Raw genomic sequence first — 12,559 nt, 5'->3', positions numbered from 1 at the left:
ACAATTGAACACATGCATTATTTTTATGACTCATGGTTCTTCGGTGGGAATTCACTTGGCTCATAGGAATTGTCACATTACAACAATTGCACGTATACATAGGTGTTGCATTATCCACTCTCACCCGTTTCACTGCAGGCCCTCCTTGGCAACTCTGGAGCTGATGCCGACGAAGATTATCACTACGAGTGAAAGATTTACCACAGTCACAGGAATACATTTTATATAATAGTTCTCACTAACTCACTTGATGTAAACTGACATAGCCAACACTCGTACGCTTCTTAAATACACTCTGATAGGACCCGTCAAGACGTCATAGCCAACCCCACTTCTCAACTACATGCGCCAAGATTACCTCCCAACTGAATGCGATAACAGATGTCGATATACGAGCAAGCAGTGGTCGTTGCGGTCTCGGAGAGGGTAGACGCTAGGCAAACAGTCCTCGGCTGCCGTTGTGTCACCATCGATAGCGGGGCTAGAGCGAACCTTCATCGCTTCAGGAGAGGTGAGGGCAGACCGATGAATACGCATTACTCTGCCACACGTCGTGGAGTGAACATGTCGCTCTCTAGCCGTTGAACGGTTATTGCTGTGACGTCACTCCACTACTAACTTGGTGCCCTAACACCGATGGAGCATTTATTACTTGGAGGATCTTCGAAGTATGCAGACGTATGTTTGTACATAGACAAACAAGCACATGATGAAACCCTGTACCGTGCATTCTCCTACACACACACATAAACACACAAAATCTCATATGAAAAAAAAATCTGAACGATCCATGCACCAGACACTTCAAGGTCACAATGCCTTGACTTCACTGCACAACAAAAAAACTTCACCAAACAACAACCAATAAAAAAAGCAATTAATACGTCATAGTGGTGGGGGGAGGCCGAGAATCAGCTGTAAACAACTACTGTCCACCTAAAAATTTGAAACTTTTAATCAGATTTAGTCAGATTTTATACCAATACGAATGTGCACAAACTGAATAAAACATGTGATTTCTGTATTATTCAAGTTCTATAATTAAAAGTCGGTGAGTGAGAAAACCCCCCAGACGTGAAGCTTCCTTTCTTTGAATATTGATGGAAAAGTGGAAAGCGAAGAGATTTTCATCCTACAATTGATTTTTCCTAGATATTTTTCATTTTTAATGAATTAGAGGGTCCACCTCTTCTTATATTATTGGCCGTTGGGCCAGCTCTTATTGTACAATCATTATCACCCTAAAAAATCCAATGAAAAATTCAACCAATATTGGAAAGCCAATATTCAAATCTTTCAGAATGTATCAAATGTTTTTGATCTATCATTGAAAGTTTTTTCCTAACAGGCAAAGATGAATACATCATTAATTTGTCATTGAGTGGTTATGATTTTCTGAAATGAATTTTTGTTAATTTAACAACTCAAAGGTAAAAGAAGAGAGCTAGTTTTTCCCATATTCCCTTGATCACTTTACATAAAATAACTGAATCAAAAATGTTATTCGCCCGAACTATCCAAACTCTAGATGAAGAAATATTTCAAATTTGAAATGAAGGTCAGTAGAATTCTTGGTATTTTTGGTCAGACGTTGAAAAAATTATTTCAATCTTTGCCAACAAAGAACTTTCCTGGTTTTTAATGCAATATGTACTCAAGAAAAAACACTTCTATTAGTGAACCATAATGAACAACTGACCTTGCGGAATCCAGTTTTTGATTGGCGCCGATTTAGTTTAACCGCCCCCATTTTCAGTCTGCTTCAACCCTTCCGATCGTTCTAATCTAATATTTTCCCGCATTTTTTCACTTACGTTTCGCATGTGTAACACGATTATATACCATGTTTCTTATCAATTTCACTTTAGAACATGCACGCTGGGAAAATGTGTGATTATTATAATGATTTACATAAGAGTTTGGACGACTAAAAAATTCATATTTATGATTTTAGGTCATGCAATCCAATATTCACTATTCGTTGGAGTCACGTTAGCAATTATGATCAATTTGGGATTTGTAGGTTACATGAGAGAGAAATATAAAAATTGCTCCAGTTCTGGTTAGAAAATTAGGTTCAGTTCCTTTTATCAACTTATATTATGAGAAAATACTGATACCTCTGATTGATTCAAAGCAATGTTATGTAAAATAGTGCAGACCTGTTACGCCTCTAGGTTCTTTATTGGCGTGAACAAAGTATTAACAGGGTCTTACCTTTACAGATAAACGAATGACCAATACATTAAATATAATTAAATATAATTTTTATATATACTCCGAAAATTACGACCAAGGTGTCATTCGATTCGCATTGTCATGTAGAACCATTAAGGAAAGCTCAAAAAGGCGCTGAAAAAAATTACAGAAGCTATAAACGACTGACTGGCAAAATTAAGGTTTGTTTTTTTTAATATCTCGAAAAATATTCATAATTTTCGAAAAAAAAAGTTCCATGAAAATCATCAAAGTTGCTAAAAAAAGTTTCGACTCCCAGAGCTCTATTATTCATAATTTTTACAGAGCCTTCAATCTGGAGCCAAAAACGAGTAGTGTGGCTTTCGCGCACGGTGCGTCAATCTGACACAGTAACAATAAAAATTATTTGAAAATATTAAATATGAAAATTAAGTAATGAAAAATTTCGTGTTGTTTTGGAATATATCAATGAATAATAATTTGCAGTTTTTCCCCAATTTTTCCATCAATGACGCGTTTGCTAATTAATAATCTTTTATAAACTGAAAGCTAACATTTAAACCCTGATAACTACAAACAAATTAAAATTTTACAATTTTTCATTCTCAATAGGCTAATGAAAAGATTGCCATTGCAAAATTCACAAAATTTTGATTTTCCACTTTTTTCTCAACAAATAAAAATTAAAAATCAAATAATTTTTCCCAAATCTTGATTATTTCGATGTTTAACGGTTAAAAGCTACTCAAAAATGATTTATTTTTAATTTTTACTGTTCTAAATTCGAAAAAAATGTGTCGTACTATACATGTTGATGGAAATTATGATTTTTAACGGAAAAACGTTCCTTAAAAATGTTTATTTGTTGCTAAAAAATGCGTTTATTCATTAACAATCGTCATTTGCGACCGAATATTAAAATTAAGGAATATTTTTTTTCTCAAAATCATAAATTCTATTTTTCTTTGAGATTAAAGAAAAAAATCATTTTTAGTTGTCTATTCAAAAACCAACTTGTTATAAATGAATTAATTTTTTCCATTTATTTTTTATACTTGATTATGTAATAAAAGTTGTCATGTATGTTTCATTTGAAAAATTTTTCTTCTATTTTTTCTATTTTTTATATAGCGTTTAATATTATTATGCCTTAAAACTGGTTTTTTCATCTGCTCTGTTGTTTTTAAAATTATAATAACACGTGAATTATTGCAGATATGACAATAATGCTTCATTTTTTTTGTTTATTATTAATTCATTAACACTTTGAGCTTTTTATTTGAGTTCCAGAAATCATTCATTTAATTATTAACTATTGTGTATGAAAAAATCCGAGTATTTTCAATGCACAATTATTTTATTTTATTTTTATCTTTCATTATTGGCTGTGGATTGATATCCTCCGAAAATCGACAATTTTGTTTGTTCGCGTACCCATTTATCCAGAAAATAGATTCTTTCATTTTCATGGTTCAAAGGATCTGTGAAAATGATCCACATGAAAACCCACATGATAGATGATCAGTTATTCTTCAACTTCATTAGTAGTTTTAATTTTATCTGAAGGTCCTAAGTCTTGTTGAAGTAAAGTCCGGTTCACTTCAATCCAGTTGCTACAGTTCCGAACAATTGAAACAGAAATGGCACCGCTATGCTTTTATGATGTGGTGAGATTAGCAATTTCTTTACCTTTTTGACTTCACGGTTATAAATCATGCAGAACTTGATAAATACTCAGATAAACTTGATAGGAGTAATACCTACGCGAAAAACGAGATTTAGATATCAATCAGAACAGATTTCTTTTTATTACAAGACTTGCTTCGCATATCATTTAAATCGAACCCGCCGAGGCAATCGTCTGTTACAATGAAGCTCCTTGAATTATCTTGTTGCCAACTCATCAGTGGAGGAATTAAATGCCTTAATTATTGCTCCGCGACTTTTTTCGCCTTTGTCAAGACTCGCCGACCGGCTTGTTATGAACAAGATTTAGAGTCTACTTTTGCTCTTGCAGTTGATTATCTTATAATTTGAATTATGGAGGTGTCGAGATTCCTATCCGGCGAGGAGAAATGACTGCATTCGATTTCTTATCTCGGCCACTCGTACGTCCGAATGATGCATGCTTTTGCCGCTTCTGCTACGAAATTATTCATTTGTTTTTCTCTCGATGGATTTGCCGTAATATACAAAGATTACGCCATGATATATAACTTCCAGTGATACTTTTATTTGAATATCCATAAAAAGTATTTTTCTTGAGTGTGATTATCAATTAATAAAACATTTTTCTTCAACATTAGTTTATGAAAAAATAGAAGTCCAAGATCCATAAAATGTACCATTATTGGTACTATATATTGGTCAGACTCAACAATCTAACGAAACTCGTTTCAAACTACAGCATCCCTGAGTAAGAAATATTTCCCGAAATTGAATGAATTTCGCAATGACTCTTGATGAATTATTGTTGATCGTTAGTCAATACGATATGATATACCGTCACTCTGTACTGGACAGGTTGATTTTCTTCATCTTCTTAGTTCGTAAGCTTTTTCATTACCTATGATTAGATGATTCAAGTGAATACTTTTGGATTTTATCACATAATAGAAGTCAAAACAGAAAAATGGGTAATATTCGTACTTTAACGGCAGGTGCATTGTGAACAGTGTTTTGTTATGTTGAATTGTTTTTTTAGTTCCAGTCAGTTGGTAGGTATTCTCCTTGGTATTCTCCCATTTCATCCAAACAGCCAACCCTAGTTTTCACAGAATCAAGGTTGTTCTTTGATTGCAAACTGACCAGTGACAGTTCAAGTTAAAATTTGCTCAAATCTCGTTTTCCAGTAGCATTTGTACGATGGAAAGAGGCATTGTTTTATAAGTTGTTTTCTCAAACTTTCTGAAATTTTCCGAAAATAGTGTTAGATTTCTGGTGAGTGGGGAAAGTATTTTTGTTGAATTCTTCCAATCTCACAGGTTCTAATCTGACCTCAATCAGATTGGAGATTTGAAAATGCATTTTCAATGCTGATTATTTTTAAGCATAATACAATCACTCTTATCTCTTGGAAAAACGTAAAAAAATTAAGAATATATATATATATATATATATATATATATATATATATATATATATATATATATATTAAAAATTATACTGTCTATTCGCAATGAATTACAAAAATTGCTCAGTAATCAAAAAAGTGACAGAGATATAATCATATTATTGAACAGAAAAGGCAATTGACCAGTGGTTTGTTAAAGAGTATGTTGAGTTTTCTTTAATTATAATTGTTTTTTTTTGTGAACTACTGGATAGTATCTGTCTCGTGGTAGCAGTTATAAAATTAGAATAGTGGGGTATCAGAGAGCAGTTGGAGTTGGGGAAGTTTTGTAAAAAAAATCAGATATCGGTCTTTTTGAGTTGACTTTCAATGTTGATAGTTCGTACAGAAACTTCAGGCGTGAAATCAATTTTTCGAAAATTATTTCCCAACACAATAATGATCTCCTGGGGACGCTAACTATGTGAGCGAAATGCACGTCGAGAGACTGTAATATCTTCAACAGATTCGAGTTCAATGATAAATGGACCACTTATTACCACTTGATTACTTGACTGCTTTTTGGGGTACTGTATGATCAGTGAGGGTTTTATACTTTCGAAAGTTCACTTATCGCTATGTTGTACAATATAAAAACTGAATTGGGCGATCTATCAAATGACCTGCTTGGTTAATTCATTGGAGATAGCATGAGCATAGAAATTATGAGTATATTACCATAAACAAAATTATTGAGAGAAATTTTCAACTTTTTTCAATATGAACTTCCTTTTTGCCAAAATGAATATTTTTCAGTGGGATTCGTAGATTCTTCATCCGCATTAAATGACTTTAATTCGACAAATATTGATTTAAATTGCAAAATTTTTTGTTTATTTCAGAAAGTGAATTTTTGTTCTATTTCAGATTCAATCAGCAGTCATTATTATAGTGCCTTGTTTTTAGTAAGTATTTCTCATAGTTTAGAATGTCTAGGGATGAAAAATGTCCGGATAAATTTCTATAAGTACTTCATCCATCGAGTTTTGTTGAATCATCTTACGTCTCAAATCCAATAAGAGCAAAATAACAGTAGATTAAAACAGATTAAAACCAATATAGTGGTATACTGCCAGATTACTTTTTGTTCTGACAATCCAGAACGGATAGATCCAATAAAACGTCAATTAGTTCACATATGTTGGTCCCCTTTTCCAGAATAAGAAATCGACGCTGTTCTCATTACAAGCTGCTGTGATCGGAATTGAGGATAATATTTCATCGAAGGAAAATGTAACTGCCAAGTATTTATTTCTATTTCTGATATACTTTTTCAAGGCTCTCAAAGTTCAAAGTATTTCCAGCAACTTTGATCAGTTTACAATTCATTTCTGACACAAATTATTTACTGATAAGAATACTAACCATTATTGAATAGGATCCTGAAACAGCTCATTCTTTGGGCTCTTCAACTAATCCTACAAAATGGAGGTTTAGTCTTTTCTTCTCAAATATGCTTGTGGTCAGCCTGAGACCGATGAATACTTCAAATAGCTGCAGATCAGTTGCTCTACTGTCACTCATATCAAACCAAAAAAATAATATTCTGATAAAAATACTAACCATCATTGAATAGGATCCTGAAACAGCACATTATTTGGGCTCTTCAACTTATCCTACAAAATAGAGGTTATGTTTTTTTCTTCGAAAATCTGATTGTAGTCAGATCAGTTGGTCTACTGTCACTGATATCAAACTGCACAAATAATTTTCTGATAAAAATACTAACCATTATTGAAGAGGTTTTGTTTTTTTATTCGAATATCTGCTGGTAGTCAGCTTAAGACCGATAGAACAAAGAGAATACTTCAAGTAGCTGCAGATCAGTTGGTCTACTATCACTGATATCAAACCAAAAAAATAATTTTCTGATAAAAATACTAACCATTATTGAATATGATCCTAAAACAGCTCATTCTTTGGGCTCTTCAGTTTGTCCTACAAAATAGAGGTTTTGTCTTTCCTTCTCAAATCTGATTGTGGTCAGCCTGAGACCGATAGAATAAAGAGAATACTTCAAATAGCTGCAGATCAGTTGCTACACTGTCACTCATATCAAACCACACAAATAATTTTCTAATAAAAATACAAACCATTATTGAATAGGATTCTGAAACAGCACATTATTTGGGCTCAGAATAGAGGTTCTGTTGTTTTTTTTCGAAAATATGTTTGTAGAAATATCAGTTGCTTTACTGTCACTGATATCAAACCACACAAACAATTTTCTGATAAAAATACTAACCATCATTGAATAGGATCCTGAAACAGCACATTATTTGGGCTCTTCAACTTATCCTAAAAAATTGAGGTTTTGTTTTTTTTTCGAATACCTGCTTGTAGTCAGCCTGAGACCGATAGAACAAAGAGAATACTTCAAGTAGCTGCAGATCAGTTGGTCTACTGTCACTGATATCAAACCAAAAAAATAATTTTCTGATGAAAACACTAACCATTATTGAATATGATCCTGAAATAGCTCACTCATTCTTTGGGCTCTTCAACTTATCCTACAAAATGAAGGTTTTGTCTTTTCTTCGCAAATCTGCTTGTAGGCAGTCTGAGATCGATAGAACGAAGAGAATACTTCAAGTAGCTGCAGATCAGTTGCTCTGCTGTCACTGACATCAAACTTTACGTAGAAACCGGTACATGAATGTATACCTAATCATTTGGAATACTTCAACATCTTGAGTAACAAGCATTATATGTATAACAAGAAAATAACAAGAGACGTTTCCTTCATCTCTCTTCAATAATACAATCAAGAAACTCGAAAAGTTTTGGCCGTTTTGGTTCTTTATATTTCCTTTGATCAGTTAACCTCGAAGGTTCATTGATCAGTGAACCTTTAAGGTTTACTTCCTATTTCTGCATAGGTATCCATATTATCTGTAATGGGTAAAGTAACCAAATATTAATACAGTAGAATGTCCTAGTATTAGCTGTGTCACATGTTCATTGAAAACCACATTTATGATAAGACTGGAGCAACTTCAAGCTTGAAGTGAAATCAATCAACGGCTTCTTTAGCTGAATTGTGGTGTGTCAAATTGCTTAGCAACATTCTTCTAGAAAAATATCTTTACTGGAATGACTCTGAATATGATTTCAAACTAAAAATTTGCACACCTCTCAGCAACTACTTTCTGGAACTCAAATCAGATCTTCTTGGAACATTGCTCACATATATGGAGCTACATTGCCTAGCATAACTGGTAACTGCTGTGTTTAGAAATATCCTTTAATCATTCATTGGAGATTCAACCATGGTGATTATTCTTTGTCTCGTACATTAAAATAGGGTATTGACTCTCTTCTGATGATTCATTCACGGAAGTGGTTAGACTGATTTAGCCCGCTTGATTCCCATAGTTTGTAGCAGTTGTAGTCAGAATATAACTATAGCTCTCTATGGTGGCGAAATTCATCTCATTTTACTCTTAAATACACTTATAGAGCACCCTTTCCTGTGAAGAACGAAATGAAGGTTTCATACTGCTTTTCGAGCATCTTGATTGTTATATGTCAACAACAGAATTGAGATTCTACGCCACCATTTAAGTAGATAAATTTCTCCTGAATAAATAATTTCAATACCGATGATTTTATCACTTCAATATAACTCTAATTGCCTTTCCTACGTACTTGCATGAGACATAAAATTTGTTTACAGATTTGCCTATAGTTCGAGAACCTTTCATTCAGGTTCAGTTCGCGAAAAGGCGATCAACACAGTGGTCTTTCCATACTGATGCAACCTACATCTTCATTTTGTTTTCAATTCAACACAGTATGAATGCCCCAGTTGTCGGGAATGCATTTTGTCGATACGATACAGTCAACATCGAAAGCGACGGCGTTAAAAATGGCCGTCCATTTTCGACGAAGAAAAGCTCTGATGAATGGCACGAGCAAATACGAGATTTGGCTTTTTGTAGTGATTAGTATTGCGCATTGTTCGCCGTGAAATTAATGCCGATGGATTAACGATGCGGTCGGGACACAACGAACTGCCGCAGAATGTCTCTGGCCCTCCTCTTCGCTTATCTTCCGCTGCAGCGAAGCTTATGACATGTCTGTAATGCGTGTTTCGTGCAGGATACGTATACACAGGGCTTAGAAAAAATTTAAAAAAAACGGAATATTCTACGACTCAACATTAAAGTTATGGTTACCTAACCCTTTTTTGAATGACACCTGGATTTTAGAAGAAAGAAATACAATAATAATAATAATAATAAAAATAAACGTCTTCATTACTACAACCATTAACAAAATCACAATATTGAATGTTAACTACATATACAGATTGTCCCATATAAAACTCCGCGGGCAAATATCTGAAAAATAAAAGAGAATATCCATATTTCGTGAAGGCAGATGATTTTGATGTCAAAGGGTCCTCTTATTTGCGAAGAGATCCAGCAGTAGGCGTCATCCAATAGGGCGTCGCAACACCGACGCCAATTTTTCAAAATGATAACCTAGTTTTTCCGATTCGTTTTTGGATTTTGCATTGAATTATGAGTTCAGCCATATAGCACATTTGTAGTATTCCTTGAATACAGATGAAAAAATGCAATTTCATTGCATATTAAAAAGAGGGCCATGAATGAGTCAAAATGAATGCAATAATACAAATTTAATGAAATTAATTTATCAGTTATGATTTCATTGTCTGTTCAAATTTATCTAGTCGCGTATTTCTGTACAAATTAAAATAAATGTTTCAAATTACCAAAAAATATGTTACTTTGATCATAACTCGACTAACATGATGATAAAGAAATCAATTAGTGATAACAAGAATCATTTTAGAAAGTATTCGAACTGCCTCCCTTCACGTAGAACACACATATTACATATTTTTAGTAATTCCCGACGCTAAAAGCGTCTTTCGCGTTATGGAAGCACAAACATTTGTGATACTATTTTTCAAATCCTCTACATTTTGTAGACGTCGCATATAAACTAAGTCTTTGATATATCCCCACAAAAAAAAATCTAGTGGAGTTATATCTGAACTTCGAGCTGGTCATGGTATTGGATCCTTATTTCCAATCCATTTTCCATTAAAATTGTCATCCAAATATTGGGTATCTATTCTATTTGTATGTGAAGGTGTCCCATCTTGTTTAAACCAGTCGAGTTTGTATTGGTAAATTCTCCAAGAGATTCGGCAACACATGTTGTAGAAAAACCAAGTACCTCTTCCCATTGAGAATTCCTTCGAAAAAATGAGGTCCTATCAAATAACCATCAATGATTCCGCACCGAACATTAACCCCCCACACAGACTGAAATATCGTTTCTCGCAACCAATGAGGGTTCACGTCAGACCAATAGTGACAATTATGTTTGTTTATTATACCGTTGTTATAGAAACGGCTTTCATCACTCCATAATATTTTTTTCAGAAACTGATCTTATCATGAATATGGGTGGACAACCATGCAATGAAGTTCAATTTCCTATCAGCATCTCCATGAAGATTATTATATGGATGTAGTTTTTGAACCAAATGTATTTTGTATGGATGGAATTTGTTTTTTGACAAAATACGTTGTATTAACGATTTCGAAATGTTTCAATGCATTGCTACTTGTTTGGTAGAACTATACAGCTCCACTCATGTCCACTTCACTACTCCAAACGAGTAGAGTAAGATTGGAACGGCAAGCATATTTGTTGCAGCAACTTTGCTTCTCCCCGAAAGTTCCGTTGACCAGATCTGTCGAAGTTTGTACTGATACTTGCCACGGAGAGAGTTCTTCACTGCTGTTACCTCTTGTGAGTGGCGTTGTTCCACCCCGAGGTGAGTATACGTCTCCCCGGCATCCAAATGGTGTAGGATACTTCCATCTACGAGCTGCACATCCTCTCCGTAGTCCCCGCATCGTCCTCTTTCAAGGACTGTTGGAGATCCTTCTCTCCAGAGGCATAAAGTTTAAGATCATCTATATATAACAGATGGGTGACCTTGTGCCTCCGGTTTCCGGGAGTGCCACAGTTATACCCTCTGGTATTTCTGAGCGCAACGGATAATGGTAATAGTAGCAATGGCAATGGCAATGACAACATTATTATTATTATCATTATTATTAATAATTGCGATTCAAAATATGTGTCAATAATTGACGGTCTCCGTGAAATTGATAGTTGACTTGATTAACAAAATTTGTTCATTCGTAAAAAATTTTTTTGAATCTAACGATCATCTAACAAAATTAAAATGAAAATTTCACCAGTTTTGAACATTCACATCTACAAGTTGCTTGTGTTGATGACGACGCTTCTATATGAATATCTTAAATAAACGAAAGGCAACTCCATTCTTGGTTAAATAAACACAAACCAATAATTCGTATAAAAAATATCCAACAAAACGAACGAACAAAAGCGTTTTGAACTTCTTATCTAACAAACCGGGTTGTAAATCACTTGAGCACAGAACGGAATAAACACCATTAATTTCGAACATTTATAGGTCCCTCCTAAAGCTAATACATCCACTAAATACCGATATGCCCTCTACAATGTGTAGTTTTATCGTTCTTTAATCATTAAATTCCCTGATTTATGTTCAATAAGCGTATGTGGTAGCTCTTCGGCCTTTTTAGAGGCTATTCAGATTGCTGAATGTATACGGTAATTATATATTGAGCGTTTTACTCAAGCTGGGCCCTCATTGAATATATCCAGATCATAATAAAGGAGGAGCTGTTATCCGGATGATGGGGAATTTATTTTTTGGGAATTCTCTTCTATGAAAGAATGCATTCAATCTGTTTCGAACTCGTAAAAGTGGAGTGGTTTCTGAGATAAATTTAGGACTGCCCTTACTTATAATACCTGTTTTTGTTTATTCGTAACCACACAATCGTCTTCTGATGAGGCAGAGTATCATGAGTGATGTTTTTGAAATTTTAATTGGTACCACTTCAGATATGCTGAGTTCATAAGTATGTAGTGGATTAGAGAGCTGCGTCTCATGGTTTCTACTTTGTGTTATAACAACTTTTGTTGAAGTGACTATACTTTTATCCTACGTAACATGTATTATTAGATTTTCACAAATATATATATATATATATATATATATATATATATATATATATATATATATATATATATATATATATATATATATATATATATATATATATATATATATATATATATATATATATGTATTTCGAAACTACAATTTGAAAATGTTGCTACATAATATTTCGGAAATATTCA

General features: G+C 33.7%; 1 protein-coding gene across 4 annotated transcripts in view; it reads left to right on the top strand.

Moving 5' to 3' along the window:
• LOC111506585 (discoidin domain-containing receptor 2) overlaps window positions 1-12,559 on the top strand; it is an 842,991-nt gene that overhangs the window by 101,249 nt on the left and 729,183 nt on the right. Inside the window, exon 2 of one of the 4 annotated variants that reach the window (XM_074171997.1) lies at window positions 6,179-6,216. The exons of the other annotated variants lie outside the window; for them this stretch is intronic. The gene's annotated coding sequence lies outside the window, so the exon portion shown is untranslated. The remainder of the gene's footprint in view (window positions 1-6,178; window positions 6,217-12,559) is intronic. 4 annotated transcript variants of the gene reach the window in all.

The sequence above is a fragment of the Leptinotarsa decemlineata genome, unplaced genomic scaffold, assembly GCF_025532065.1.
Source record: "Leptinotarsa decemlineata unplaced genomic scaffold, Ldec_3_MD MMD2_tig00000035_RagTag_RagTag, whole genome shotgun sequence".
NCBI classification, from domain to species: Eukaryota; Metazoa; Arthropoda; class Insecta; order Coleoptera; family Chrysomelidae; genus Leptinotarsa; species Leptinotarsa decemlineata.
The sequence above is the reverse complement of the archived record's forward strand: the minus strand, read 5'-3'. Positions and strand labels throughout refer to the sequence as shown.